This window comes from Talpa occidentalis, unplaced genomic scaffold (genome assembly GCF_014898055.3).
Source record: "Talpa occidentalis isolate TD23 unplaced genomic scaffold, MPIMG_talOcc4v2.1 talOcc4.7, whole genome shotgun sequence".
NCBI classification, from domain to species: Eukaryota; Metazoa; Chordata; class Mammalia; order Eulipotyphla; family Talpidae; genus Talpa; species Talpa occidentalis.
In genome coordinates, this window is record NW_023605083.1 from 38,869,583 (window position 1) to 38,896,606 (window position 27,024).

At 40.3% G+C, this 27,024-nt stretch overlaps 1 protein-coding gene across 8 annotated transcripts in view; it reads left to right on the forward strand.

Moving 5' to 3' along the window:
* Positions 1-27,024, forward strand: part of UNC13B (unc-13 homolog B) — a 208,664-nt gene that overhangs the window by 24,416 nt on the left and 157,224 nt on the right. The gene's annotated exons all lie outside the window — the stretch shown is intronic.

A 27,024-nucleotide genomic window follows, 5' to 3' on the forward strand; every position in this document is an offset into this window, starting at 1 on the left:
TCCTTATGAAAGAGAAAGAGTGTGTGTGTGTGTGTGTGTGTGTGTGTGTGTTTTAAGGCAGGCACACTTTTAAACCAGAAATTCCTATTTAATTGAATTTAAATAACTTCAGAGATGGACCTGCCGCTGTTAGCATTTGTTCTATTTCATTGTGTAGAAATTGTGCCGTTTAGCTGACTTCTTACCCTTTCAGTGCTACAGTAATCATATTTCTCTTATGTTGAAACTCAGGGCTTGGAGATCAGCAGGTGATTGATTGTCTTTTGATAGGAGATCTTGAAAATTACTAATTACTGAAACAAGCAGCTATATAGTATAGCAGTAGTCATATTAAATGGCAAAATACTCAACCTGGGGGCTCTTCCAGAAATGGATCAAAATAAATCTTTCTTAAATGACATTCCTGAGCCTCTGGGTGGTGCAAGGGGTTAAGACGCAGCACTATGAAGCTATCCACAGCCACTGCATCACGAGTTTGATCCCCAGACAGGGAACTGACCCACATGGTGCAGCAGACCTCTCCTGTCTCACCTGCTGCTCCCCTCAGCAGTGTATTTCGGTCAATCCGCCTGTTCTGCTCCCACTCTGTTTCTGGTGAATCCTCTCACCCCCCACCCCACCTCTGGCCTTTACCCCAGTTCTTGTATATATAAACAAACAAACAAACAAACAAATAAATCTTAAAAAAATAAAAGACATTCCTTACATTATAATTTGGCAGTAAGAAATGTTATTTAAATTCTGAAAGAAGTCTGTGTAATGATACTGTATGACAACTCAATTTCAGTTAATCTTGGAGTAGAATTAAACTATAAACTTTCCCCAAGTGTTAGTCAAGGTTCAAATGCTAGTTAACATGGTGTAGAAACTGGCTGTCTAGTATTGACTTAATCATCTCCAAACACCTCTATCAAGAAGTCAGATTCGGGGTCTCCCTGGTGGTGCAAGGGGTTAAGCACAGCACTATGAAGCTATCCACAGCCTCTACAGCATTAGTTCGATCCCCAGTGCCATGGCCAGGGTGCCACCCACAAGGTGCAGCAGACCTCTCCTGACTCACCCGCTGCTCCCCACAGCAGTGTATTTCAGTCTGCTTATTTTGTTCCCCACTCTGTCTTTGGTGAATCCTCTCACCCCCCCACACCTCTGGCTTGCACTCCAGTTCTGATATGCATAAATAAATAAATCTTAAAAAAAGAAGGCAGTTTCTAGATCTAACCATTCAATTATGACTTACTGCCTGTAGGTTAAGGGCTTTCAATATTTTGACTCCCACCCTCCTTTTTGGCCCAATATTCTTGCCTGTCTTTATTCAGGTAATTTAGCACTAATTTTGTTCATTCTGATTCTATACAGTTTTGCATTTGTGCCCCCTGAAATATTATGTACCTGTGCTCCCTGAAATAGTCTTTCTATATTTTTTGCTTATCAAAAATGTTTTCTTGGGCCTCCCTGGTGGCGCAGCGGTTGAGTGCTGGGTTGTGAAGCTGCCCACAGCCTCTGCAGCGCCTGTTTGATCCCCGGCTGCTCCCCGGCCACCAGAGGAGGGTCCCACATGGCGCGCAGACCTCTCCTGCCGCCCGCTGCTCCCCTCAGCAGTGTACTTCGGTCCTTCTGCCTGCTCTGCTCCCGGCTCTGGCTTTGGTGAATTCTCTCACCCTCCTGCACTTCTCACTGTACCCAGTGCTTGTATAAATAAATAAATAAATAAATAAATCTTTTCTTTTTTTAAGTGATTATTTTTTTAAATTTTTTTTTAAAGATTTATTTATTTATACAAGCACTGGGTACAGTCAGAAGTGCGGGAGGGTGAGAGAATTCACCAAAGCCAGAGCCGGGAGCAGAGCAGGCAGAAGGACCGAAGTCCACTGCTGAGGGGAGCAGCGGGCGGCAGGAGAGGTCTGCGCGCCATGTGGGACCCTCCTCTGATGGCTGGGAGTGGCCGGGGATCAAACCGGCATCGCAGAGGCTGCGGGCAGCTTTGCAACCCAGTGCTCAACCGCTGCGCCACCGGGGAGGCCCTAAATAAATAAATCTTTAAAAAAAAAAGCAAAAAACAAACTCCCAGACATTAAAAAAAAAAATGTTTTCTTACCTGCCAGCTTACAGTATGTTCTTTTTTGTCAAAAACTTCAATTCCTCATTCCACAGTGATTTTTCTCCTTTAAACTCTTTTTTTTTTTAAAGATTTCTTTATTTATTTATACAAACACTGGGTACAGTCAGAGGCGCGGGAGGGTGAGAGAATTCACCAGAACCAGAACAGGTAACAGAACAGGCAGACTGACAAAATACACTGCTGAGGGGAGCAGCGGGCGCGGCAGGAGAGGTCTGCATGCCATGTGGGACCCTCGCCAGTGGCCAGGGATGGAACCCGTGCTGCAGAGGCTGCAGGCAACTTTGCAGCCCAGTGCCCAACCGCTGCGCCACCAGGGGAGGCCCCCCTCCTTCAAACTCTTAAACTCATTTAAACATAAATTATTTATGGCTTGAAGAGTGGCACTAATTTGGCAATGACTTGTGTACTTCCTGGCAATTAGCCTGTATTTTTCTCATGGTGACCAGACAAGGAGGTAATAGCAGTGGTCAGGTCAGAGCTGGGATTTTGTGTTCATTTGAGGTGTTTCAAGCTAAGAAGGCACATTGAAAAACTAGAATATTTTCAGAGGAGAATGATTGGAGTAATGAAGAGTAGGAAACATTTGAAGAATATGAGCAGTTTAATGAGAACTTTGAGAAGATTTAAGAGGAAGAGAATCATAGTAGTAGATGAAAATTGTTTAAAAACTGTTGTTCCAGAGGACAGAACTGGGACACTTTTACCAATGATTGGAAATTAGATTGTAGCTTCATGTAAGGTAGAATTTTAACATTCGAGTTGTTCTTTGAGAAATGAAATGGACTACTAATGAGGTGGTTTCTTTTTTTGGATATAGGACACTAAGCAGAGATTGAAGAGTAATAAAGGTATTCTAAAATGGATGTTGAAGTTGAGTGGTAATTTAGCACTAATTTTGTTCATTCTGATCGAACCGGCGCTGCAGGGGCTGGGAGTTAGCTTTGGGACATCCTTTTCCCCCTAACAGGAGCAGCTTTGCAACCCAGCGCTCAGGCTCCGGGGAGGCCCAGAATATTCAGTTTCGTTTCAACTTAATGAAATATTTTCCTATCAGCATAATAATGGGCATTCAGTTTTTTCTTTTGGCTGTTACAAACAATGCTACATAATAATGGGCATTCAGCTACAGTGAAGATCCTTGCATATGGTTTTTGTTATGTGTTTGGAGATCTCTAGTCAGCTTCCCACTTAGACTTTTGTGTAGCTCATTGCTGTTTTCTGGCTTAGTAAATACACTCAGCTGGATCCATTAGCAAAATCAAATGCCTCAAACATCTCTGAGATCAGAGTTCTCTATTAAAGACAGGTAATATTCTATGCTTATCAAAAAGACCAAAGATGTCTGTTCTGTTAAGTTTGACCTATTATTTCTATGTATTTTTCTTTTTTATCTTGTTTTGTATTATTGAAAAACTTTTCCATATGAATGTGTACAAACCACAAGATCCTGTATTTTACATGTACAAACCAGAATCACCTGTATTTTAAAACTAGGACAAAAGTGTCACTAGGAATGAGAACTGGGCCAAGTTGATTTATAATGTGATGTGACTTGCCCTTAGAAAAGCTTATAATTTGTCATCACTTATCATTCATATCATTCACTAAAAGGAGAGCTGGGAAACCCTTCAAAGGTGAACTCTGATGGACACTCAGGACATATGTTGTGTGCGCTCTAGCTTGGGGAGACACCCGTATTGGTGTTGAATATTGGTTTTCAGCCATGTGTAAAGTAGGAACAATAATGATTTTAGAGTTTTCAGGCAAAGAACAGGCAAACATCTTATTTTTTCCTCAGTGTTATTGCCTCAGCTAATTCCTTACTAGTAGGCTTCCGTCATGTCATGTTTGGAATAGCCCCTGCCCTGACAAGCAGAGTTGCTGCTGGGTTCCTTTTGCTTAGCAATGGCATCAGGAAGTTGATTGTGACTTGTCTGAGCCAGGCAGCAGCGAAGGGGAAAAGGACCAATTTCCCCTGCCATAGATAATTCTTGGCATAAACAGCTCTCTTCCTTATAAGCAGCACGTTCTGTAACTTGGTTTCTGGAAGTTGTGCTCGTTAGGAAAAAATACAGCCTACTGGCCCATTTTACTTACGCTGTGTATTTCAGTCTTTGCTGTGTGAGCCTGTTTGAAGTTTGGGCTGTGTCATTAGTAAATATTTGCTGAGTATCTTCTCTGTGCCTGTTTATGATTCAAATCTATGCAATAGGTAGGGGCCTAAGGATCTAGGTAGATTTTATTTTTTCAAAAATTTATGTATTTATGCATACAAGAACTGGGGTGCAGGCCAGAGATGCAGGGGGTGAGAGGACTCACCAGAGCGGGAGACAGAGACAGAGCGGGAACAGAACAGGCGGATTGACTGAAATACACCGCTGAGAGGAGCAGCGGGTGAGTCAGGAGAGGTCTGCTGCACCACGTGTGTTGCTCCCTGGCCGGGGATCGAACTCGTGCTGCAGTGGCTGTGGACAGCTTCATAGGTTGTGTCTTAACCCCTTGCGCCACCAGGGAGGCCCCTATACAATATTTCTTTTGGGCTAACTTCTTGGGCTTAACATGCTTGTCAGATGCTTCCACTCGATGAATATAGCAGTAATTCATTGCTGTGTAATATCTCATGACTATATCACAATTTGTTTGCCTTTGCCGAACATTTTATTTTCCATGTAACTTTTATAATATCACTCCAAGTGTTGTATTTGTTTTTGCATCTTTTTGTTCTATCTTGTATTTCTTTCTGATGGGTATGCATATAGCTGGGATTACAATTTCTCAGTCATTGGTGATGTATATATTTCAATTAAAGTTGATAATGCAAAAAACAGTTTCTCAAATTCTACCAATTTACTCTTAGTAACTGTATTCTTAATACTCACTTTTAGAAAGGATATTGAATATCTGTTATTTTTCAGCATGTCATAAGCATTAATATATATATTTTATCTGTAAATATTTCAGTATGTATCTTCAAAGACAAGGATTAAAAAAAACTCACAAAGGGCCTCCCTGGTGGCGCAGGTGGTTGACTGCAGCCTCTGCAGCACAGTTTCGATCCCAGCCGGCCGGGGAGATACCCACATGGTGCAGCAGACCATTCCTGTCTCACCCACTGCTCCCCTCAGCAGTGTATTTCTGTTCCCCACTCTGTCTCTGGTGAATCCTCTCACCCTCTGGCACATCTGGCCTGTACCCTGGTTCTTTTATGCATGAATAAATAAATCTTTTTAAAAAAAACTCACAAAATAATATCACATTTTAGAAAATTCTTAATTCCATTAAATATCCAGTTTTGAATTTCTGATTCAGTCTTAAATGTTAGTTTGTTTTTACTTTAAATAGTAAATCCTGCAGTCTTGATAAAGTCCTGTTATCTTAAAAGACCTGAAAAGATCTGTTGTGTTCAAAAATGATTTTTTACATTTAAGAATAAAATTTATGGCCATCATTTTATTCAAAGAAATACTGAGTTTGTGTGTACGATGTTGAACTAAGATAATAGCCTGAACCTAGTGTCATTACATTCTTTTAAAAAGGAATACCATTTTCCTAAAAAAAAAAAAAAAAAAAGGCTATCAATTCATTTAATGTTTACCAACTTTATATGTCAGGCTCCTGACATATGTGAGGCACACTGAGAATATAGAGGTGAACAAGACAGATGTGGTCTCTGTCTTCACAGTTTATAGTCAGCGGTACAAACCTTATGAAGACAACTTGAATTATGGGAAGTTGCTAAGGTAAAACGAAGGACAAAACCCAAGAACCACTAAAAATATCATCTCTCAATACTGCTGTTAATATTTTGTGTTTTAAACTTTTTTTATTATGGAGAATTAAAACAAATGTATGTGAACCTACTGTTTCCTGTCACCCAGCTTCAACATTTATCAGCTCTTTTTTCCTTATTAACCCCATGTAGTGTCCCCTCTTTCTGTCTCAGAGCAAATCCACACACCAGAGTACTTCATCTGTAAATCCTTCAGTATGTATCTTCAAAAGATAAGGCTTAAAAAAAAAAAACAAACCCACAAAACCAGCATCAGGACCAAAATATGATCCACGTACTGCTGCTGGATGATAGTATTTTATGTCTTTTTTTAAAATCTGTTTCCACTCTAGCTCACTCACTTTTTTTTGGTAATTGTTGAGGAGACTGGATCATTTGTTGTTTTCTAGTCTGGATTTTGCTAACTGTGGCATAGTTTAACATGTCCTTGAGTCATATAGTTCCTGTAAAGTTGATTTTTCAGACTTAGAGACTTGGTTAGTCTTTCTCTCCTTTTGTTCGTTCGTTCATTCCTTAGCTCATACCTTATTTCGGTTCATTCATACCTTATTCTAGCCATTCATTTCTTTCACTGAAGGCTATTTATAGGCTGGGTTCTTCGTCAGGAGGCTTGGGATATCTGGTTGTTTCTCTCCTTCTTATTATTTTTTTGTTATATTAACGTCTGTTGATGCTTAATGTCTAGTCTACCAATTCATTAGGGACCACAGAATGATTTGTTTCACCCCTTCATTTAATTTAATCATCCCTTTCATTAATTAGCTGAATTAGTTCAATAAACAAATTCATAAAGTTTCCTATATTTACTGTTCAGCTACTAAGTGGGTTTCTATAGGAAAGTCAGGATAAATGTTTTAGTGTCTTTATCACCAATTTTCAAAATAGTGATGTAAAAACACTATTTTAGTGTACTTGTTAATCTGGTAATAAGCGCTGTGTAGATTGGATTAAGAGGGAGAGAAATTAAAGGCACTCTTTTCAATAGCAAGGGTAATTTAGATTGAACATACATTAATATTTCTTGATAAGGTTTGACCCAGCACAGAAAAGCAGTGAAATCCATTTCCTAGGTCTCTTTAAAAACAAACACAATTTCCTTTTGTGTGGAATATTTAGTGTTGTTGCTCTGAATGAGGAATGTTAGATAACCAGCTTTTCACTTCCTGCTTTGTTGTGATCCTGTCTGTGATTACCAAGAAATGTAAACATGATAGAATTTTCTGTTCGACTTCATAAAGGAATCTATTTCATTCTTTGTTGTTTTCAATAAAAATGATATATTCATTCTCAAGTGTAATCTCCAAAAGCAACTACTCCCTGAATATGTGAGAGAGCCCCAGAACATCCAAGGAAATAGTCAGGAGGGCTGTTTTTTTTGTGCTAGTAAACCCCAGTGATATAATATGTGGTACAGATATGACAGAACAATTGTGCTAGGTTTTTATGTATACAAACTGTTTTCTCCTTAACAATCACTTAATAGGGAAAAGCAATTCTTAGTCATAGGAAATAGAAATTTCTGAAAACTTCCCCACCATTGCTGTTTCTGCTTCTATTTCTAGTTTACAACAGATTTGTAGTCTTTATCTGTGAAAGGATAAAGTAAATCTACCTGCTATGGAGAGGGAGATAACTGATACAGATCTAAACTTTTTACCTAATTTGTCATTCATACTCATCACCTTGTCACAGAATATATCATTCCTGGGAATGGTGTTCTGTTTCTGTAATCTTAACCTTCATCTAATCATACTCCAGTCCATCTTACTAGTTTTTACTCTCATTGTGCTTTTATTACTATATTATAGGGTGACTGTTAAAAGCTTTGGTTTTAGACAGATCTGAATTAGTGAAAATATCAGCTCCCCCATTTAGGAGTTGTGTGCTCTTACACATATGTTACTTTACCTCATTGAACCTTAATTTCCACATCTTCAACATGCATACATCCGTTTAAAAGTATTTATGAAGCTCCTATTCTTTTTTTCTTTTTTAGAGATTAATTATGCGTACAAGAACTGGGGTGCAGGCCAGAGGTGTGAGGGGTGAGAGAATTCACCAGAGACAGAGTGGGGAACAGAACAGGCAGACTGACTGAACCACACTGCTGAGGGGAGCAGCGGGTGAGACAGGAGAAGTCTGCTGTGCCATGTGGGTTGCTCCCTGGCTGGCTGGGGATCAAATTCTTGCTGCAGAGGCTGCGGATAGCTTCACAGTGCTGTGCTTAACCCCCTGTGCCACCAGGGAGGCTGGAAGCTCCTATTCTTAATGGAGTTTGCTTCTATGAAAGGAAGATACAGAAATCAGTTAAACAATATAATTTCAGACAAGTACAGGATTGAGATATTCTGAGTCAATTTAAAATATTAAAAACATCTGAGAAGACCTCACTGAGGTGACATTTGAACTGAGACCTAAATGATGAGAAAGAGGTATCAATCAGAAATGTGAGGGAAGTTTTCCAGGCAAGTGAATTGGAAGCAAATCTTTAGAGAGGAAAGAAAAATAGAAGGGGTTTTTGCAAGGAAGTGTGGTATACAGAGAAGTAGACAGATCGAAACGTGTAAGTTCTATATTAAAGAGTTTGGATGTTATTTTAAAAAGTATTGGAAGACATTAAGTGGTTCACAGAAAGAGTGATGATTTGATTTATGGTCAGTTTGTGGTGAATGGACTGGGTGGGAAGCCATGACCAGCAATGTTGTATTTACAACACCACACCGACAAATGGGAGTCGTGGAGCTGGGGTTAAGAGACCCACACAGCAACAGTGGAAATAGGGGCCCATTTAGTAGGCTAATGGAGTAGTCCAGGTGAGAAATGTGTAATGGCTTGGACTAAGGAGTAGCAGCAGAGATGGTGAAAATGTTATAACAAAGTGTTTCTGAGAGAATTGTTAAGAAAATGATTAGTATTATCCCAGTCATAGAGTGCTTATTTTAATATGAAAACAATTAACGGTCCTCATCCAGCTTTATGACATCCATTCATCAAAGTTGGGAAACTGGAAGTCATCCTTGACTTCTCCATTGAGGAAGAAGATACACAGAGACAAAGGAAATTTTTCTTAGAGTCAGTTAAACTTAAGGTATTTGTTAGGTAAGTTCCTGAGAAGGTATATTGAGTTAACAGTGTCAGTAATCCTACTGCATGCACATAACTCTTCACATGGCACCTGAAAATATAGATCTCTAGCTTAGTGAAAATCTGTGTTAGACAGCACTGTGAAGTTATCCTCAGCCTCTGCGCACAAGTTCAATCCCCAGCTGGCCAGGGAGTTACCCACATGGTGCAGCAGATCTCTCCTGCCTCACCCGCTGCTCCCCTCAGCAGTGTGGTTCGGTCAGTCTGCCTGTTCTGTTCCCCACTCTGTCTCTGGTGAATCCCTCACCCCTCGCACCTCTGGCCTGTACCCCAGCTCTTGTAAAATCTTAAAATTAAAATCTGTGTTAGAGATAAGTATTTGGGAGTTGTAGGTATTTGGAAGTAAAGCCATTAGCTTGAATAAAATTGCTTATAGAGGATAAGAGAGGAGAAAACGAATTAATACTGTAGCTAAGGGAATGAGCAGGAGAGTTGATGAGTGTGGCCAAGACTACAGGAAAGTGGAGAGTGTGGTATAAGTATCTGAAGCTTAAAGTAGAGGGAGTTTCAAGAAGGAATGATCAAATGATAGAGGTGAATCATACTGGTTGAGGATTTGAAAAAATAATAATAGAGCAGCTTCATTAGGGTAGTGTGATGCCAGGCATCATATTTCAGTGATTGAGGGCTACTTGGGAATGAAGAAGTGGAATGGGCAAGTTCTAGCTACTCTTTCACAAATTTTGCAATAAAGAAAAGGGATAAGTGGGCATCCGTTTGAGTGGGCCTCCCTGGTGGTGCAAGGGATTAAGCACTGCATATGAAGCAGTCCTCAGCTTTTGCAGCACAAGTTCAATCCCTGGCTGGCCAGGGAGCAACCCACATGGCACAGCAGACCTCTCCTGTCTTGCCTGCTGCTCCCCTCAGCAGTGTACTTCGGTTGGTCTGCCTGTTCTATTCCCTGCTCTGTCTCTGGTGAATCCTCTCACCCCTCCTCTGCATCTCTGGCATGTACCCCAGTTCTTGTATGCATAAATAAATTAATCTTTTTAAAAAAAGTGATCTTGAGAAGAAATTTGAATGTTTGGAGCTTGAAAGAAGGAAGCTATAAGAAGGGGATAGTCAAGATCATATGGCGGTGGGGAGAGAGAACTGATTTGTCTGTAAAGTAGGATGCAGATTATCAGTGAAGGGTGGGGTTGATTTAGTGCGTTTGGGAGTGCTAGAAGTTTCACTCAATCATTTTTTTTTAAGATTTATTTATGCATACAAGAACTGGGGTACAGGCCACAGGTATGGGGTGGGTGAAAGGATTCACCAGAGACAGAATGGGGAGCAGAACAGGCAGACTGTTAAGGGGAGCAGTGGGTGAGACAGGAGAGGTCTACTGTGCCAAATGGGGGATCGAACTCGTGCTGCAGTGGCTGCGAATACCTTCATAGGTTGCGTCTTAACCCCTTGTGCCACCACGGAGGCCCTTGATCTTTAACTTTTTAATCACCTTCATGCTGTTTTCATAGTGTCTGCACCAATTTACATTTCCACCAACAGAACACAAGGGTTCCTTTTTCTCTATACCCTTGCCAATAGTTACTGTTTCTTGACTTTTGATAATAGCTATTCTGACAGTGTGGGGTAAAATCTCATTGTAACACTGAATGCTTTTGGCAAGTGTCTTGACTATTAAGCCACAGTTTAAAAATGAAGTGTTCCAAGTACCTCATAGAGTTGAGAATTAAGCTCCAAGTGAGATCATGTGTGTGAAATTCTTTTTTAAGTTATAGAAATTTTTGTTTGCATAGTTCCTTTTTTCCCTCTGTTTAGGAGTTTTAAGTATTTTGAAACTTAAAAACAAAGAGGATATGATCAGTTCCATAAACATTTTTGAGCACTTAAATATGGGTGAGGCATTGAAGTAGCCACTCTGTGTGTATAAAAAGAGTAAGTGGGCCTCCTTGATGGTACAAGGGGTTAAGCACCTCCTTGGTGGTTCAAGGGATAACTATGAAGCTATCCCCAGCCTCTGCAGCATGAGTTCGATCCCCGGCCTGCCAGGGAACTACCCACATGGCACAGCTACTGTCTCACCCGCTACAGTCCTCAGCAGTGTATTTCAGTGCATCCACCTGTTCTGTTCTCCACTCTGTCGCTGGTGAATCCTCCCGCTCCCCTGCCTCTGGACTGTACCCCAGTTTTTTTTTTTTTTTAAGATTTATTTATACAAGCACTGGGCACAGTCAGAAGCGCGGGAGTATGAGAGAATTCACCAGAACCAGAGCGGGGAACAGAACAGGCAGATTGACAAAACACACTGCTGAGGGGAGCAGCGGGCGCGCCAGGAGAGGTCTCTGTGCTGTGTGGGACCCTCGCCAGTGACCGGGGATGGAACTGGCGCTGCAGAGGCTGCAGGCAGCTTTGCAGCCCAGCACTCAACCGCTGTGCCACCACGGGAGGCCCTGTTCCCAGTTCTTGTGCATAAATAAATAAATCTTTAAAAAAAAAAAGAGAGTAAGAAATGGGTCTTGCCTTCAAGAAACTAAAAACCAAGAGGGAGTGACTGCCTTGTATTCAACTAAATATATTCTAGGATACAGTTTGGTAATATCTGAAATGGAGGTACAAAATAAAATGGGGTGCAGAAATGGATTGTTTGATTGCATTTGAGAGACAGGAAAGGCCCCAGTGGGAGAGCAAGAGGTAGGAGGTATAGGTGGAGTCAGATTTTTTTTTGTGTGTGTTATAGTGTCATTCGTTGGGATAGGAAACAGAAAGAAGGAATAACAGCTTCTAGGGAGATGATGATTTTGGCTTTAGACATGTTAAATTTGAGGTTCTGACATGTGTTATAGTTGGAAACATGACTTGGGAGAGCAGGTGTAGATTTGGTGTATTCTTTGTGGATCTGTTGGGTGGAGGAATGGTGGTAAGGTAGGTAAACATTTACTCAGCTTCATCATAATATACTGTATTTCCATTTCATTGACTATAAGATGTCAGATGTTTTAATATGCATAATTTTGTGCCACTAGGAAAAAATAGTATTCATTGAGCTATAACACATCACTGATTATAAGATGCGTTTGGATTTTAGAATTGTGAAAATATAAGAAAATAACACAACATCTTAGAGTCAGTGAAATACTGAAGCTAACATTTAATCAACCTTTGCTCTTTGCCTTGCTCTCTGCTAATAACAGGTAAAGATTAAAATTTAGTTCTCATAATTACCTTGTTAGTTTAGTTATCTTTATTATTGTTATTTTACTGGGCCCATGGAAGTTAATTTCAGGACTGTAAATCTGAATTTAGATATTTCTGTGTTATAAATTATAAAATAGAAAATTTGTAATAAAGGATAGTGCTTTGGAACATGAAGAAAACATATTTTATAAATAATGTTAGGGGAAATATGGCTTTGTGCACTATTGGATGTGAAAGCAGAGTCTCACTCCAGCTGTGGTTTGTTTGCTTAGAATATATTCAGGTACAGCATTATATCAGGTGCTTTATAGGATAGAGAATTTACTAGTTACATAGTGTCTACAACTTAAATTCCTTTTTTTTTTTTTTTTTTTTTTTTGCAGGGGTTTGGAGTGGACATATAGTATAGTGCATTTGAGATTCAGGAGAACTCTTCTTGAGTCTCACCAAAAAACAAAAAAAAATTGAGTCTTTTGCCTTTGCTCAGAATCATCTTCTGTCCATGTGAAAGACAATGACTGTGCCATTCTCATTTGGAGCAGTGATTCACTTGAGATTGTGATAGCAGTTTATAAGCTATTTGAAAATGCATGTGAAGAACCAAACAAAATAGAGAAGGGAATGTATTGCTGCCTCAGTAATGACGTGAAATAAATAAGGCAGCCGATATTTGATATTTGAGGATTGGTTGCAAACAATGTGTTTGTGGTGTCAGTATCTGTTGCTTGCTAGCAGAACTTCAATTTGGAGTACTTACGACTTCTCTCCTTTCAGGGTGGTAATAGGTATTTCTTGCTGTGATATATAAATGCTGTTTCTGTAAACCCTAGACATTTTGGGTTTTCTTTCTTGAGATCAGCTTCTATACTTTGTTTTACTGGAGATGGGAGGCATGCTATTCAAAACAACCCATATATGCACACTACACTTTAATGACTTGAATTCTAGTTTATCACATGAGGTATCTTAAACAGGACCCCAGTCTCTTTCACATAGTAAGTAATATCCAGTAAGCATTTGTTTTGACTTCATGTTGATGGATCAGCTGTGTATCAGCAGTTAATATCCTGTGGGCTCCCTTATGGGATATTGAATGGATTTTAATAGATACCAAGAAATAGTTATGATTTATGTCCAAGGTAAGAGATTTTACTATGATGGCTTTGGGTTTTTGTTTTTTTAATTAAAGATTTTATTTATTTTTGTGTAGAAGAACTGGGGTGTAGGCCTGAGGTACAGGGGAGGAGAGTATGAGAGGAGAGCATGAGAGGAAACAGAGTGGGGAGCAGAGCAGGTGGATTTACTGAAATACACTGCTGAGGGGAGCAGTGGGTAAGACAGGAGAGGTCTGGTTAGCTCCCTGACTGGGCATGGAACTCGGGCTGTATTGGTGATAGTGCTGAGACTTAACCCATAGGCCACCAGGGAGGCTCTGATGGCTTTAGGTATTGAAGTTGAAACATTAAACTGGGTGAAACAAATTTTTCTTTACACTTAGCTATACCTGTAAGAGTTAGTTGGCTAATTAAGGTATTAGGTGAATAGACGGGTAGGCTGAACCTATAATAGACAACTGTCTGTGTATAACCAAGCTTGTATTATTTGGGGTAAATAGTAACCATAGAAATCTGATTGTGTATTAATGTAAACTCTACCAACTGAGATATTTTTATTTAGAAAATATTTTAAAAGACATATTTGAGTACTTGTACATAGTTATAACCTGGACTGTGTTTACTTTAGAATTAGTCATTGACTTTGTTAGTTGAAGTTTGACGTAAGTACTTGTTTGCCTATTGGTTTGAGAAGGAGCCTACAGGTAGTAATTTTTGTTGATTCTTTGAGAAAGTAAGGTTTTTTTTTTCAAGGATAGGTAACACATTTGGGTATATTTCATCAATATGCTCTTTATTTTTTTAACTTTCAGTTATTTCCTAGTCTTTTTTTTTTTTTTTTTTTTTTTTTTTTTTACAGCGAGCCCTTCTTGGCATTCTCTATGAATTTTTTTTCTTTTATATATATATTTTTTTAAGATTTTATTTATTCATACAAGAGCTGGGGTGTAGGCCAGAGGTGCAGGGGATGAGAGGATTCACCAGAGATAGAGTAGGGAGCAGGACAAGTGGATCCAGTGAAGTACACTGCTGAGGGGAGCAGCAAGTGAGACAGGAGAGGTCTGCTGTGCCATGTTGGTCACCTCCCTGGCCGGGGATCGAACTCATGCTGCATAGGCTGGGTATAGCTTCATAGTGCAGTGCTTAACCCCTTACACCACCAGGGAGGCCCTCTTACTCATTTTTATATACACAGAGTGACTACTTCAATGCCTCACCCATAGTTAAGTGCTCATAAATGTTTATGGAACTGATCATATTTTCTTGTTTTTAAGTTTCAAAATACTTAAGCTCCTAAACAGGGAAAAAAGGAACTATGCAGTGGCTGAGGACAGCTTCATAGTGCTGAGTCTCAACCCCTTGTGCCACCAAGGAGGCCCTTAATATGTTCTTTAAGTCATAACAAATAGCTGTGGAGTAAAGTGTAAGCTTAGAAATGATATTTAAGACCTTTTTAGAAATGTAGATGAATGAATGAAGTCATAGATATGTTGATTTGCAACACTGGTTTTGTTTATTACTCTAATCACACTGCCATATTTTTACAGAATTTATTATATTTTCCTTTGCCTTGCTTCATGTGGACATAAATTGAAGCATTTAGCTGTTTCATTTGGTGTGGACTTAATATAAATATTGCAGGGGAAAAGCACAGACTATAAAAAATGTGGGTTTGGAATCTGGATTTGAATTTTTGATTTCACTGTTTATTTAGATCTGAGACTTTGGGCAAGTTACTTAACCTCTCTCTGTGTTAGTTGATTTGTAAAGTGGAAAATGTATACACAGCAGTGTTTTTTCAATTCAGACGCATGATTTATTATTCCTGAAATCAGTTAAGTGGGTGACCAGCATCAGGGAAAAAGGGAAAGTATTGTTTTAGAAGTTTTTGTTTCATAGTATACATACTAACATATACATACACAATTCACACTATGTAAATGCATAGGAACTTTGTTGCAGTGTAATATCTATTATCATAGGGTAAGTTAAAAGAAAGTTTGGAAAACATTTTCTACAGTGTCCTTAGGCCTAGCTTATATTTCCTTTGTCACAAATAGGCACTGAAGGAAAGATGACTGATGATAAATTTGTTTGGAACCTCTGTCATTGTTGGATTTGGTTGTGTTTATAGAGATTTGGTTTATAATTTTAAGAGTTATAAAATAAAAGGTGGTTTGTTACTTTGAATTTTTTTTTTAAAGATTTATTTATGCATACAAGAACTGGGGTACAGGCCAGAGGTGTTGGGGGCGAGATGATTCATCAGAGACAGAGTAGGGAACAGAACAGGTGGAATGACTGAAATACACTGCTGAGGGGAGCAGCGGGCTAGTCAGGAGAGGTCTGCTGTGCCATGTGGGTAGCTCTCTGCCCGGGGATCGAACTCATGCTGCAGTGGCTGTGGTTAGCTTCATAGATTGTGTCTTAACCCCTTGTGCCACCAGGAGGCCCTATTACTTAGAATTGTTGTTGAATTATTATTTAGAAAATTATTTGACACATTTTTTGGAAGTATTATTTTGGGAACTCAATAGGATGGGTGTAAAAATTTATATTACCTTGGAGTGTAATTTGGCAATACCTAGTAAAGTCAAAAGCATGTATGCTCTGCAGCCCAGTGATTCCAGTCCTAACACTGTGTCAAAGAAAACATGCAGGAGGATACTCATGACAGCACTGTTTGTAATGGTAAGAATTTGGTAAAAGGCCCTCCTCGGTGGCACAGCGGGTTGAGCACAGCGCTGTGAAGCTGTCCATAGCCTCAGCAGCACTGGTTCGATTCCCAGCCGGCCAGGGAGAGTCCCACATGGCGCAGCAGAGCTCTCCTGTCTCGCCCGCTGCTCCCCTCAGCAGTGCTTTCGGTCCTTCTGTCTGTTCTGCTCCCCGCTCTGTCTCTGGTGAATCCTCTCACCCTCCCACGCCTCTGGTTTATACCATAGCTATTGTATAAATAAATAAATCTTAATAAAAAAAAAGAATTTGGAATCAAAAGTCCTGTGTAGAAGTTTGGGTAAGTATATTGTGGCATATTTATCAAATAGAATGCAAGCAAAACTAAGTTGAATGAATAAACTAAATTTCATTTATCAATATTGATAAATCTCAAAACCAAAATGGGCAGAAAAGCAAGTTGCAGACAGATACAATATGATAGCATAAATTTAACATTTAGAAACATGCAAAAAACATTACTGTGTGTTATTTATTGGTATACACATATATATTAAAAGTATAAATTTGGGCTGGGCTGATACATATCAATATCAGCATAGTGAATATGTCAAGGGAGGGAGGGAGAGAATGGAAGTAAGTGGGGATTTTAGGTGTATTTGGGTTGATCGGCCTGTTCTACTGCCCACTCTCTCTCTGGTGAATCCTCTCACCCTCCCGCGTCTCTGGCCTGTACCCCAGCTCTTGTATGCATAAATAAATACAAATTAAAAAAATAAATATTTAATACATTTCTCTAAAATGTTTAATGCCCAATTCATGGCACAGATTACATACTCAATGGTAGTTATTAAAAATAGCACATTGTTTTGGGGTCCAGAGTGCAATGAAGTGTCTAAGAACTAGGTTTACTCTACTTAAGAGATATTTCCAGCCTGGATAAGAAGAAAATTCAGTGTAGACATAGGTTAGAATACATATTGTAGAATTATTGCTTGGTTGGTTCTATAATATAGAATCATAGGTTCACCCTAGACATGTCTCTTTGTAAATGTGTATCTACTTCTTACTATGCATGTTATTACATTGCTTTTCCAGGATGATTCATAGTATTTGTGATTACCCTTAAGAGCACCCTGTGGTTTCTCAGATGGATTTTTATAGTTGTGTACAGCTTCAGTGTATCTTAGGTTGTTTCTTGCCTTCACTGTGTTGCAAATGTCCTCTGCTGATCACTATAAGCAATTTTTTGAGGATCCTGGTTAACAGTGTTTTGGTACTTATTCAAAGATCTGTTGTACCATACATTGTAAGGCTGCAATCTACATCTTCAGTATGTTACAACACTGTATGTCCAGCCCTGTTGGATAGAAATCTCTGATGATTAAAATGTTTCATGTCAGTGTTCTTCAGGGGTGACCACACTGACATGTAACTATTGAACTTTTGAAATGAGGCTAGTATGACCTGGGACTGAATCTTCAATTTTATTTAACTTTGATTAACATGTGGACAGTGCATATGTGGACATAGCTCTATTTATTGAGAAGATTGCTAGGTATAATTGTCTAGCACATTACTGAATTTACTGAGTCTGTTTTCAGCTATGCAAAAGGAGACTAATAACCCCTTTCTTGCCTTAACCACCTCTGAGGATCCTAGGGACAAGTTAAAGAACATATGAAAGTCTGTTGAGAAAAGACCAGTCATGTGGGGTATTATGTATTGAGATGTCATGTTTTAAAACTGTACTGCTTATTTGACTGTAATTTTACTTAATTAAAAAATTTTTTTGCATAGAAGAACTGGGTACAGGCCAGAGGTGTGGGGATGAAAGGATTCACCAGAGACAGAGTGGGGAGCTGAACTGGCAGATCTACTGAAATACACTGCTGAGGGGAGCAGTGGGTGAGGCAGGAGAGGTCTGCTGCCCTATGTGGATCACCTCCCTGGTGGGCCTGGGAATAGAACTCTCAGTAGCTGGAGATAACTGATAGCGCTGTCTTTAACCCCTGCATTACCAGAGAGGCCCCCTAAAGGTTATTTTTAGTTGTACTAGTTTCCTAGGATTGCTGTAACTAGGTACCACAAACTGGGTGGCTTAAACAATGGAAATATATTCGTCTTACAGTTTTGGATACTCAAAGTCCAAGATGATATCTTCAGGGTTAGTTCCTTCTGAGGGTTGTAAGAGAGAATCTGTTCATGCCTCTCTTCTTACTCCTGTTAACTTGGCAATATTTAGTATTTCTTGACTTGTAGGAGCATCTCTGCTGTCATCTTTAAATGGTATTCTCTGTGTGCATGTCCCAAATTTCCCCTTTTTATAAGAATTCCATTCATAATGGATTAGAAACCACCCTAATGGCCTCATCTTAACTTACTACATCTGCAAATAATGTCATTCTGAGTTGCTGGGGTGCTTACTTCACCATATAAATTTTTGTCACCAGCCCTTGGCTGATTGGCTGATTCTTTCCTTACTCAGAATTGTTCCTCCCAATGAAATACAAAATCAAGTTTAGCACAGCAAGTGGAGACTTTATTCATTGATCAAGGAATGGAGGAGGGTGAACTTATTCTTTAAGTATATATTCCCCCAGAGCAAGGGCATGCAGGGTCCTTTATACGGGAAGAGTTAAACTTCATAGGCCTACGATGGGGTTCCAGTGGTCATGCCCAGAAGACTTTTTTGCACTTGGTGCTGTTGCACATGTCTCTTTTTGCATACACCACTCCAGTTCCATATTGGGGATGGCTGATGTGATTTGTCCTGTGGTTATTAGCATCTTTTCTTGGGTCCTGTAAGCAAACATAGGAGGGGCATGGTAAATGGAGTAGTTGGGCCTTCTTGCCTGGTGACATTTTAGGGGGACATAATTCAACCTATAACAATATTATCTTTATATAATTTTAATTTATTTTTTAATTGTGATAACATTAGGAGTCCCCTGTCAGATCTCACCATTGTAGGTCACCCTCCACCAAATCACCCAGAGTGCACCACTGTAGTCCTCCGTGCTGCCTTCCCTCTTTTTTCCTACTCCTCCCCCAGTGATGTTATTTGATCAATTCAAAGAAAAATGAAAGTCTTGTTTAATAAATATTTAGCTATATTAATTAGCTTGGACTGCTACAACAAAATGCCATAGACTGGGTGATTTAAATATTGGGCATGTTTCAAAATTCTGGGGACTGGGACTTCCAAGATTAGGGTTCCAGCATGGTTGAAGGTTGGTGGAGGTTCTGTTCTTGACTTGCAGATGACTGCCCTTTCACTGTATCCTCACACAAGAGAGAGGAGGGATAAGGGGGAAAGGGAGAGAGAGAGCGTACTTGCTAGCTTTCGGCATTCTTCTCATGACACTAATTCTGTCATGAGGACCCCACTTTCATGATCTCATCTAAACCTAACTACCCCAAAAGAAAATTGAGGACAGAGAGAAGCCTTTTCTCTCTCTTTGTGTTATGTGTCACAGTGACTGACAGTATGCACTTGATAAATATTGAAGAGATAATATAGCATGTAAAAACATGTAAGCATGTACCATGTAAAAATTAACTTGTAAAAACATCTGTGCATCAGAGACTACTATGCTTAGTTGCTGTCTTGGCTCCAGAAACTCGTTCCCAATTCTTTATATGCTTTACTTTGTCTAGATCTTTTTGATCATCCATCTCTACCTTCATTACATTAATGCAAGCCATTATCATCTCTTGTCTGGACCACTAATAGCGTCTCAACTTATCTTCTTCCTTCCATTTGTGTTCCCCTGAGATACATTCTCCAAACAGCAAAATACACAGCTTGCTTCTCCTCTAACACTTATCTCACCCTAGTTTTTTTTTTTTTGGAGGGGGGGAGGCATGGTGAGGGAGGAGAGGCTTGGAGTCAGAATACCATTGGGATGTCTAGCCCAACTGTGTACATGGAAAAATTGCAGTCTCTGTACCCTCACCTAAGCAGAAGGAGGAATTTTTATTTCTACAATGACTTTTGGTTTTCTTCATTCTCTTTGTATCTTCCAGAACACCTGTTAAACTGCTCTGTAGCTTACTGATTGACTGTTCTTAGGCCTGATGATCATCCTTGATTTGATCAAAGGAGCAGGATGGTGAGGTCATGTAAATATGGTGTTGAATACATGTAGAATTACATGGGTGGATTTTCTTAGCTCAGGACCAATGGTAAGGTTTTGTTTTTGTTTGTTTTTTAAAGCAGGGCACCAAGAGCCTAATAAATTAGTTTTATGTAAGTGTGCGGTGTTTGGGTTTAGAGTTCCTGGATGACAATCTTTTGTTAACAGGATGTAGATAGATGATACTTTTCATTAGAATATATAGTCTTAGATTGATCCCTTCTTTTTAAAATTAATCTTATCTGATAACTAACCTTTTTTGGTGACAAATTCAAAGGCACTTCTTGCTAGTCAGTCTGCTGAATCAACTCCTATGGTCAGTTGGCTGACAGATATCACAGTTAATGTATCTTTAGGTCAAATATTTGACAAATATAAAAATATAATATAACAAAATATACAAATTAATGGTTACAACTACATATATTAAAATATGTATTATGCCAGATTGAAAACAGCACAGTGGGATTATATGATTCCTGTCTTTTCAAATTATTTTAAATAATAAGGAAATGGCAGTTATTGCATTTGAGAAGTATATTCTTTAATGCTAGATTCTGAAACAGGAGGGCTGCATACAAGGAAAATAGTACTGAAAGGCTTTGGGGAAGTTGTTTCATGAGAGGACAGGGGAAGTCAACCATCCCTTGTGTCTGAGGAACTAGGTCACTAGATACAGACTGTGAAGAGGATTATTTCCCGTAATTTCAGAGTGCCAGTTGTAGAATGGATTCTTCAGCAAGGTCAGAGCAATTCAGAAGCTGAGGTTACAGGGTTTTTAAGGATCAACCAGCATAGCCTATCTTCTCTTATTTCTCCTTTTTATTTGTAAGGAGCCTGGGACCAAATATTTTGCTTGTGGTTTCTCCCTTTAGCCCTGATTGTGAGGTTTTCCTGTTGGCTGGTGTTTGAAGAAATCTGTTCAGTCATGACTATTTTTTTTCCTCTTCTTTTAAAAATGGAGATGTAATTGACAAACAATATATTAGTTATGACTATTTCTTTTCTATACATCTTGCTTTTCTCCTTGTTTTTACATAGAATAGTGTGGTATTAGATGATAAGGAAGAATTGTGTGCTGTAGCTAGAGCTCCTCCCAGTTTTGACAATGAAATACTATTGTACTTTTAGCATTTTTAAAGATTATTTATGCATTCAAGAACTGGGGTTCAGGCCAGAGGTGTGGGAGGTGAGAGGATTCACCAAAGACAGGGGGGAATAGAACAGGCGGATTGACTGAAATACACTGCTGAGGGGAGCAGCAGGCAAGACAAGGGAGGTCAGCTCCCTGACCAGGCCAGGCATCAAACTCACACTGCAGTTGTTGGGAAAGCTTCACAGTGCTGTGTCTTAACCCCTTGCGCCACCAGGGAGGCCCCCCTTTCATGACTTTTATTTTAAAATGTATATGTATTTTCCATCCATCCATCTATCCATCCATCTACCCACCCATCCATCCATCATGCAAACATAATTCATTCCCTTATTTTCTTTTGAAAATTCTAAAGCTTTGCTTCATGTAATTAGATAATTTAACATTTTTTTTTTTTTTTTATAGAGGCATGTTTTATTTATTTATTTATTTGTTTGTTCATTTGTTTTGTTTATACATGCACTGGGTACAGTCAGAAGCGTGGGAGGGTGAGAGAATTCACCAGAGCCAGAGCGGGGAGCAGAACAGGCAGAAGGACCGAAGTACACTGCTGAGGGGAGCAGCGGGTGGCAGGAGAGGTCTGCGCACCATGTGGGACCCTCCTCCGGTGGCCGGGGAGCAGCCGGGAATCGAACCGGCGCCGCAGAGGCTGCGGGCAGCTTCGCAACCCAGCGCTCTACCGCTGCGCCACCGGGGAGGCCCATAATTTAACATTTAATCAATTTTCTAACATCTTGCTGTTGTAAACATTGCTTCCATTTATTAGCTAATATATACTTCCCCCCCCGCATCTGTGAAAATCTGTAGACTAAATTCCCAAATGTGGGGTTGCTGGGAGGAGTTTTTTTCTCTCCAACTTTAGTGAGATGTCAGTTTTTTCTCCAACTATAATTTCCACATTGAAACATCGATCAATTATAAGTATTTGAATTTTGACCAATATATAGTCTTGTAACTGTTACAGGGCAGGAGGAGGGGTACCCTGGTATCCCCAAACCTGCCCACTCTAAATGGGTTCTGCCTTCTGTCACATCAAGAGAAAACATATTGTAGTGTGTAAGATCGCTAATGGAAAAGTACTTTCATATAATTAGTGTGTAGTAAAGAGAAGGGAAAGAATAGATAAAATAGTTATCACATGAAACACCCAAAGTTAACTGTCCCCTTGTGGGTAAAGTCCCAGCCAAACAGGGGTGGCCCACAGCAGAACCTCTGAGGCCCAAAAGCTTGCCACAAATCTACAGAACCTTCTGGCAGGGATCCATAGGAAAGGGGCAGAAGCAGCCAGACAAGTCTGAAAGGAAAAGAGCAAAATCAAAATTAAGGTTTTCCTCTTCACCAGTCCCCACGTCTGTTTCAAATGTCTCCTTCCATGTCCAAGTCCCTGCTGCCGATAAAAGGTTAAGAAGCAAATGCAGCTTCTCCCCTCTCTCTGCAACATGTGCCTCCTGCACGTCTCCTTTTTCCTCCTGCTCTCTTTCAGTCTTGTCCAGCTTCTCTCTGTTCAGCCCCACTGTCCCTTGGGTGGGGCCAGGAACCTAGAACCGCCCCTTTCCCTGGGGCCCACCCTGTTACTTAACTACTACCAAGGTGAGGATATGGAATAGTTCCAGCAACCCCCAAAATTTCCTTATGTACTGCTGTACTTTCTCTTACAATTTTGTTTTTTCTAGCATGTCATGTAAATGGAATCGTACTACAGCATACAACGTTTTGTGTTTGGCTTCTTTTAGTGAGCAAAATTTGCTTCTCAGATTCATCTGTATTGTTGCACATTGTCAATTTTTCCTTTTTAAATTGCTGATTAGTGGCCTTTGTGTAGATATGCCACACTTTGTTTATCCATTTGCCAGTTAATCAGGACATTTGGGCTCTTTGTAGTTTTAGGCTATTAGGAATAAGGTTGCTAAGAACTTTCATGCCCAAGTATTTGTATGGGCATAAGTTTTCTGGGGTAAATTCTACGAAGGATAATTGCAGGATGTTTTGTGCTACTTTTGTTATAGGACAGGGAGAGGGGCAGCCCAAACCCTGCAAACCTGCCTATTCTAAATGGGTTCTGCCATCCGCCGCATCAACACAAAACATAGGAGACTTTAATGGGAAGGAACTTTAATAAAACTAGGAAACAATACAGGTAAGTCAAAGAGTCTAGTTTCTAAATGAAGCACCCAAAGTTACCCGTCCCCTCGTGGGTAAAAGTCCATCCATATGGGATCGGCCCAGAGCAAGGCCCCAAAGCCTGCCACAAGTCTAAAGCACCTTCCAGTGGGGACCCACAGCAAAGGGTCAGAAACAAGCAGACAAGCCCGGAAGGAAAAAGAGCAAAATCAACATCAAGATAAAAGCTGCCATTGTCTCCTCCCCATGGGTCTCACCCACATCTGTGTCACCCCGTCCACGACCAAAAGACAAGCGCAGTTTCTTCACGTGTCTCTAGGCTCCATGCGCCTCCTCCAGGTCTCCTTCTGGCTCCATCCTGCTTCCTTCCTCAGCCTCTTCTGCAGCTTCTCCTCTTCCTGCTCAGCTCCACCCTCCCTTGGGTGGGGCAGGGAACCTCCCCCTTTCCTGGGGACCACCCTGTTGCACTTTCAGTCTATCAAAACCAGTGTTATGGCTGGACTGGTCCTTGTTCTTACTAGGATTGCAAGATGCCCTTCAACAATAAACATAAGGAATTATTAAAAAAAAAAAAAAGGTAGGAAAGAGTGAGTTTGTGTTCATGAATGAATGCACTTGGGGATTCTGCTTTTATTGGGATGAAGGGTGGAGGTTTAGTATTTTTGAGCTCACTATTGGTGAATTTTAAACAAAAAGTCGGAATTTAAAGCATGGGAAGCGAAAGAAAGAAAAAGAAAAACCAAATAACCAGTTATTTAAGTCAATGAAGATCTGTAAAACAAAGGAGCCACTGAGGGGAGGCAATCTGACTCTCTATCTAGTCACATGGCTGGCAATGGTTTACTGAAGCTGGTTCTCTTTGAAGTAGATGCCGCAGCATCAAAGCTTAAGTCAGGCACTTGAATTACAAAAAGAAGCCAACTGTCAGGGTTTACAATATGATAAGTGTATGTTTAACTGTAAGAAATTGTTAAGCTGTTTCTCCAAGTGATTACACCATTTTGTATTCTTACCAGGACAAAGTGAAAACATAATTGTTTGTATTTGCTTTTCCTAATTAACATCCTTAAAGAGGGAGTGTGTTGGTCTCAGCTTTTGGCTAGCCTGTGTTTTGGATACTCTCAGGTGGCATCTATCCTTGGTTTGGGTCTGCTGTGGTAGGATGGTGGGGGTGGGGAGGTGTAGTACAAAATCTCTACTTGTTCATGCCCTTCATGGTGACAGAATTGTGGAGGGAGGGGTGTGGTGGCGGTGCTGGTGCGTAAACTCCCAAGTTGTGGCAGCAACAGTAGCGTCAGCATTGTATGGGGCTGGATTGAAACCAGCAGTGACAGAGCCATTTTTTGTTTTAAACGTCAGGATTTTTAAAATCTAGTTTAACCCAAGTTCACTAAGATTTTCTGCTATGTTTTCTCCTGGATGTTACACTGTTTTAACTCTTGCATTTAGTTTGATTCATGATTCATAACATGTTTTGCTTGCATATGGTATGAGGTAATTTCAGAAAATACTTATTACTATAGTTGTTATAGGGCAGCCCCGATATTGAACGGGTTGCCTGGCTGTGGGTCCTCACCCGTGCACTTAAACGGGACTTATTAATACTCTACTACAGGCACACACAAAAGGTTAATAAAAGGTTTATTTAAAAGGGAAAAGGAAATAAGGAAAATGTACAACTCAGGGAGAAAATAGGGAAATAAAGTCTTTAATGCGTCCTACCCAATCCGACAACCTGGAAACCCAAAAAGCACTCTCAGAGCTGGCCATACGCTGAGAGCTGGCCATACGCTGAGAGCTGGCGGAGAGCCAAAATGGGGGAACCCCTCCAAAGCCCAAGAGTCTGAATTTATACCAAGCTGGCTGCTTAATCCCACCCTTGGGTCCCAGCCACCTTCCCTTTGGTGGTGATGGGATTTGGAGTTCCCAGTGTCTTTGGCTTTGGCCTGGGGTGGGGGTGGAGTCCACAAAGCCTGTATGGAATTAGCTTTAGGACATCCTTCCCCCCCCCTCAACATAGTTATATAATTGTATATTTTATATATCTATTTTTGTTCCATTGATTTGTCTGTTTTTATGTCTTTGCCAGTCCCACACTATCTTATTACTGAAGCTGTATAGTAAGTCTTGAAATAAATGAGGAATAATTGGAAAGTCATTGGCTTGTGCTTACAGAGGGCACTTAAGTGGGAGATGCATTTTGATTCAATGAAGAGAAATGTATTTCAGTACTAAGTACTGTTTGGAATGAAGAGACTCACGAAAGGTTATTAATGATCCATCTCTTGGAAGTGTTAAACTGAGTTTGGATGTCAGAGAAGCTGCAGCTTTCAGTTGTAATGCGGGACAAGAAGCAAGCAGATCTGTCACCTCCATTGTCCTTCTCAGGGAGTTCCTTTTATTTTTTTTTCCCCATGACACTTAACCCTATCCTCATTGATATTTTTGGTGTTTTCTGGAGTTTTGCAGTTTTCCTGACTTTGCATATAGTCTTTGACTTTTCCTAGGAGCTGACATGCTACATGGGATTCTTTCTTGTGCAGTTCTCCACTGGTGTTTGGAAACAGAATTCTTGGTGACCATTTGAATAGGAACTCCTCTTGATATCTGCTTATTTCCAACCCCCCCAAAAAAAGTTACTTTTCACTCTTGTTTATAACTTGTTTTCTAGATCTGGTCTGTTATCCTCTTCTTTTGTTGTAAACGGAGTGGAGTATCTGTGATAGGTTTTAAATAAGGGACATATGTAACTTACACCTTAAAAAGATTATCTTACATGAAACTGGTTGCCTGCTGTAAGAGTAATTAGCTCCCTCTACCTCCTTGAAGAAGTGTCTTCATTAAGTAAGATTAGATTGGATAACTTGTAAGGGCCCATCTTCTCTGCCTTTCAGGTTTTTTTTTTTTTTTTTTTTCAAAGATTTATTTACTTATGCATACAAGAGTCGGGGTTCAGGCCAGAGATCTGGGGGGGGGGTGAGAGGATTCACCAGAGACAGAGTGGGGAACAGAACAGGCAGACTGAGTGAAATACACTGCTGAGGGGAGCAGCGGGCGAGACAGGAGAGGTCTGCTGTGCCATGTGGGTTTCTCTCTGGCCGGCGGGGGATCGAACTTGTGCTGCGGAGGCTGTGGGTTGCTTCATAGTGTGGTACTTAACCCCTTGTGCCACCAGGGAAGCCTGCCTTTCAGTTTTGATCAGAAGTCCTGTTAGGGAGAAATGATGTCCTGAGCTAATCCCATACAGGCTTTGTGGACTCCACTCCCAGTCCGGACTAAAGCCATCAAGACATTGGGAAAGACAAATCCCATCACCACCAAAGAGAAGGTGGCTGGGACCTGAGGGTGAAGTTAAGCAGCCAGGTTGGGTATAAAAACCAAACACGTGGGCCTTGGGGGGCTCGCTGTTGCTTGCCTCCTGGCTTCGCGGCTCCTGGCTGGCGGCCAGCTCTCAGAGCGCCATTTGGGATTCCTGATCGGCGGATCGGGTAGGACTCATTTAAAACTTTGTCTCCCACTTTTCTCCCAGAGCTGTACATTTCCTCATTTCCCCTTCCCTTGTAAATAAACCTTTTATTAACCTTTCGCGTGTGCCTGCAGTAAAGCATTAATAAATACTTTTAAGTGTG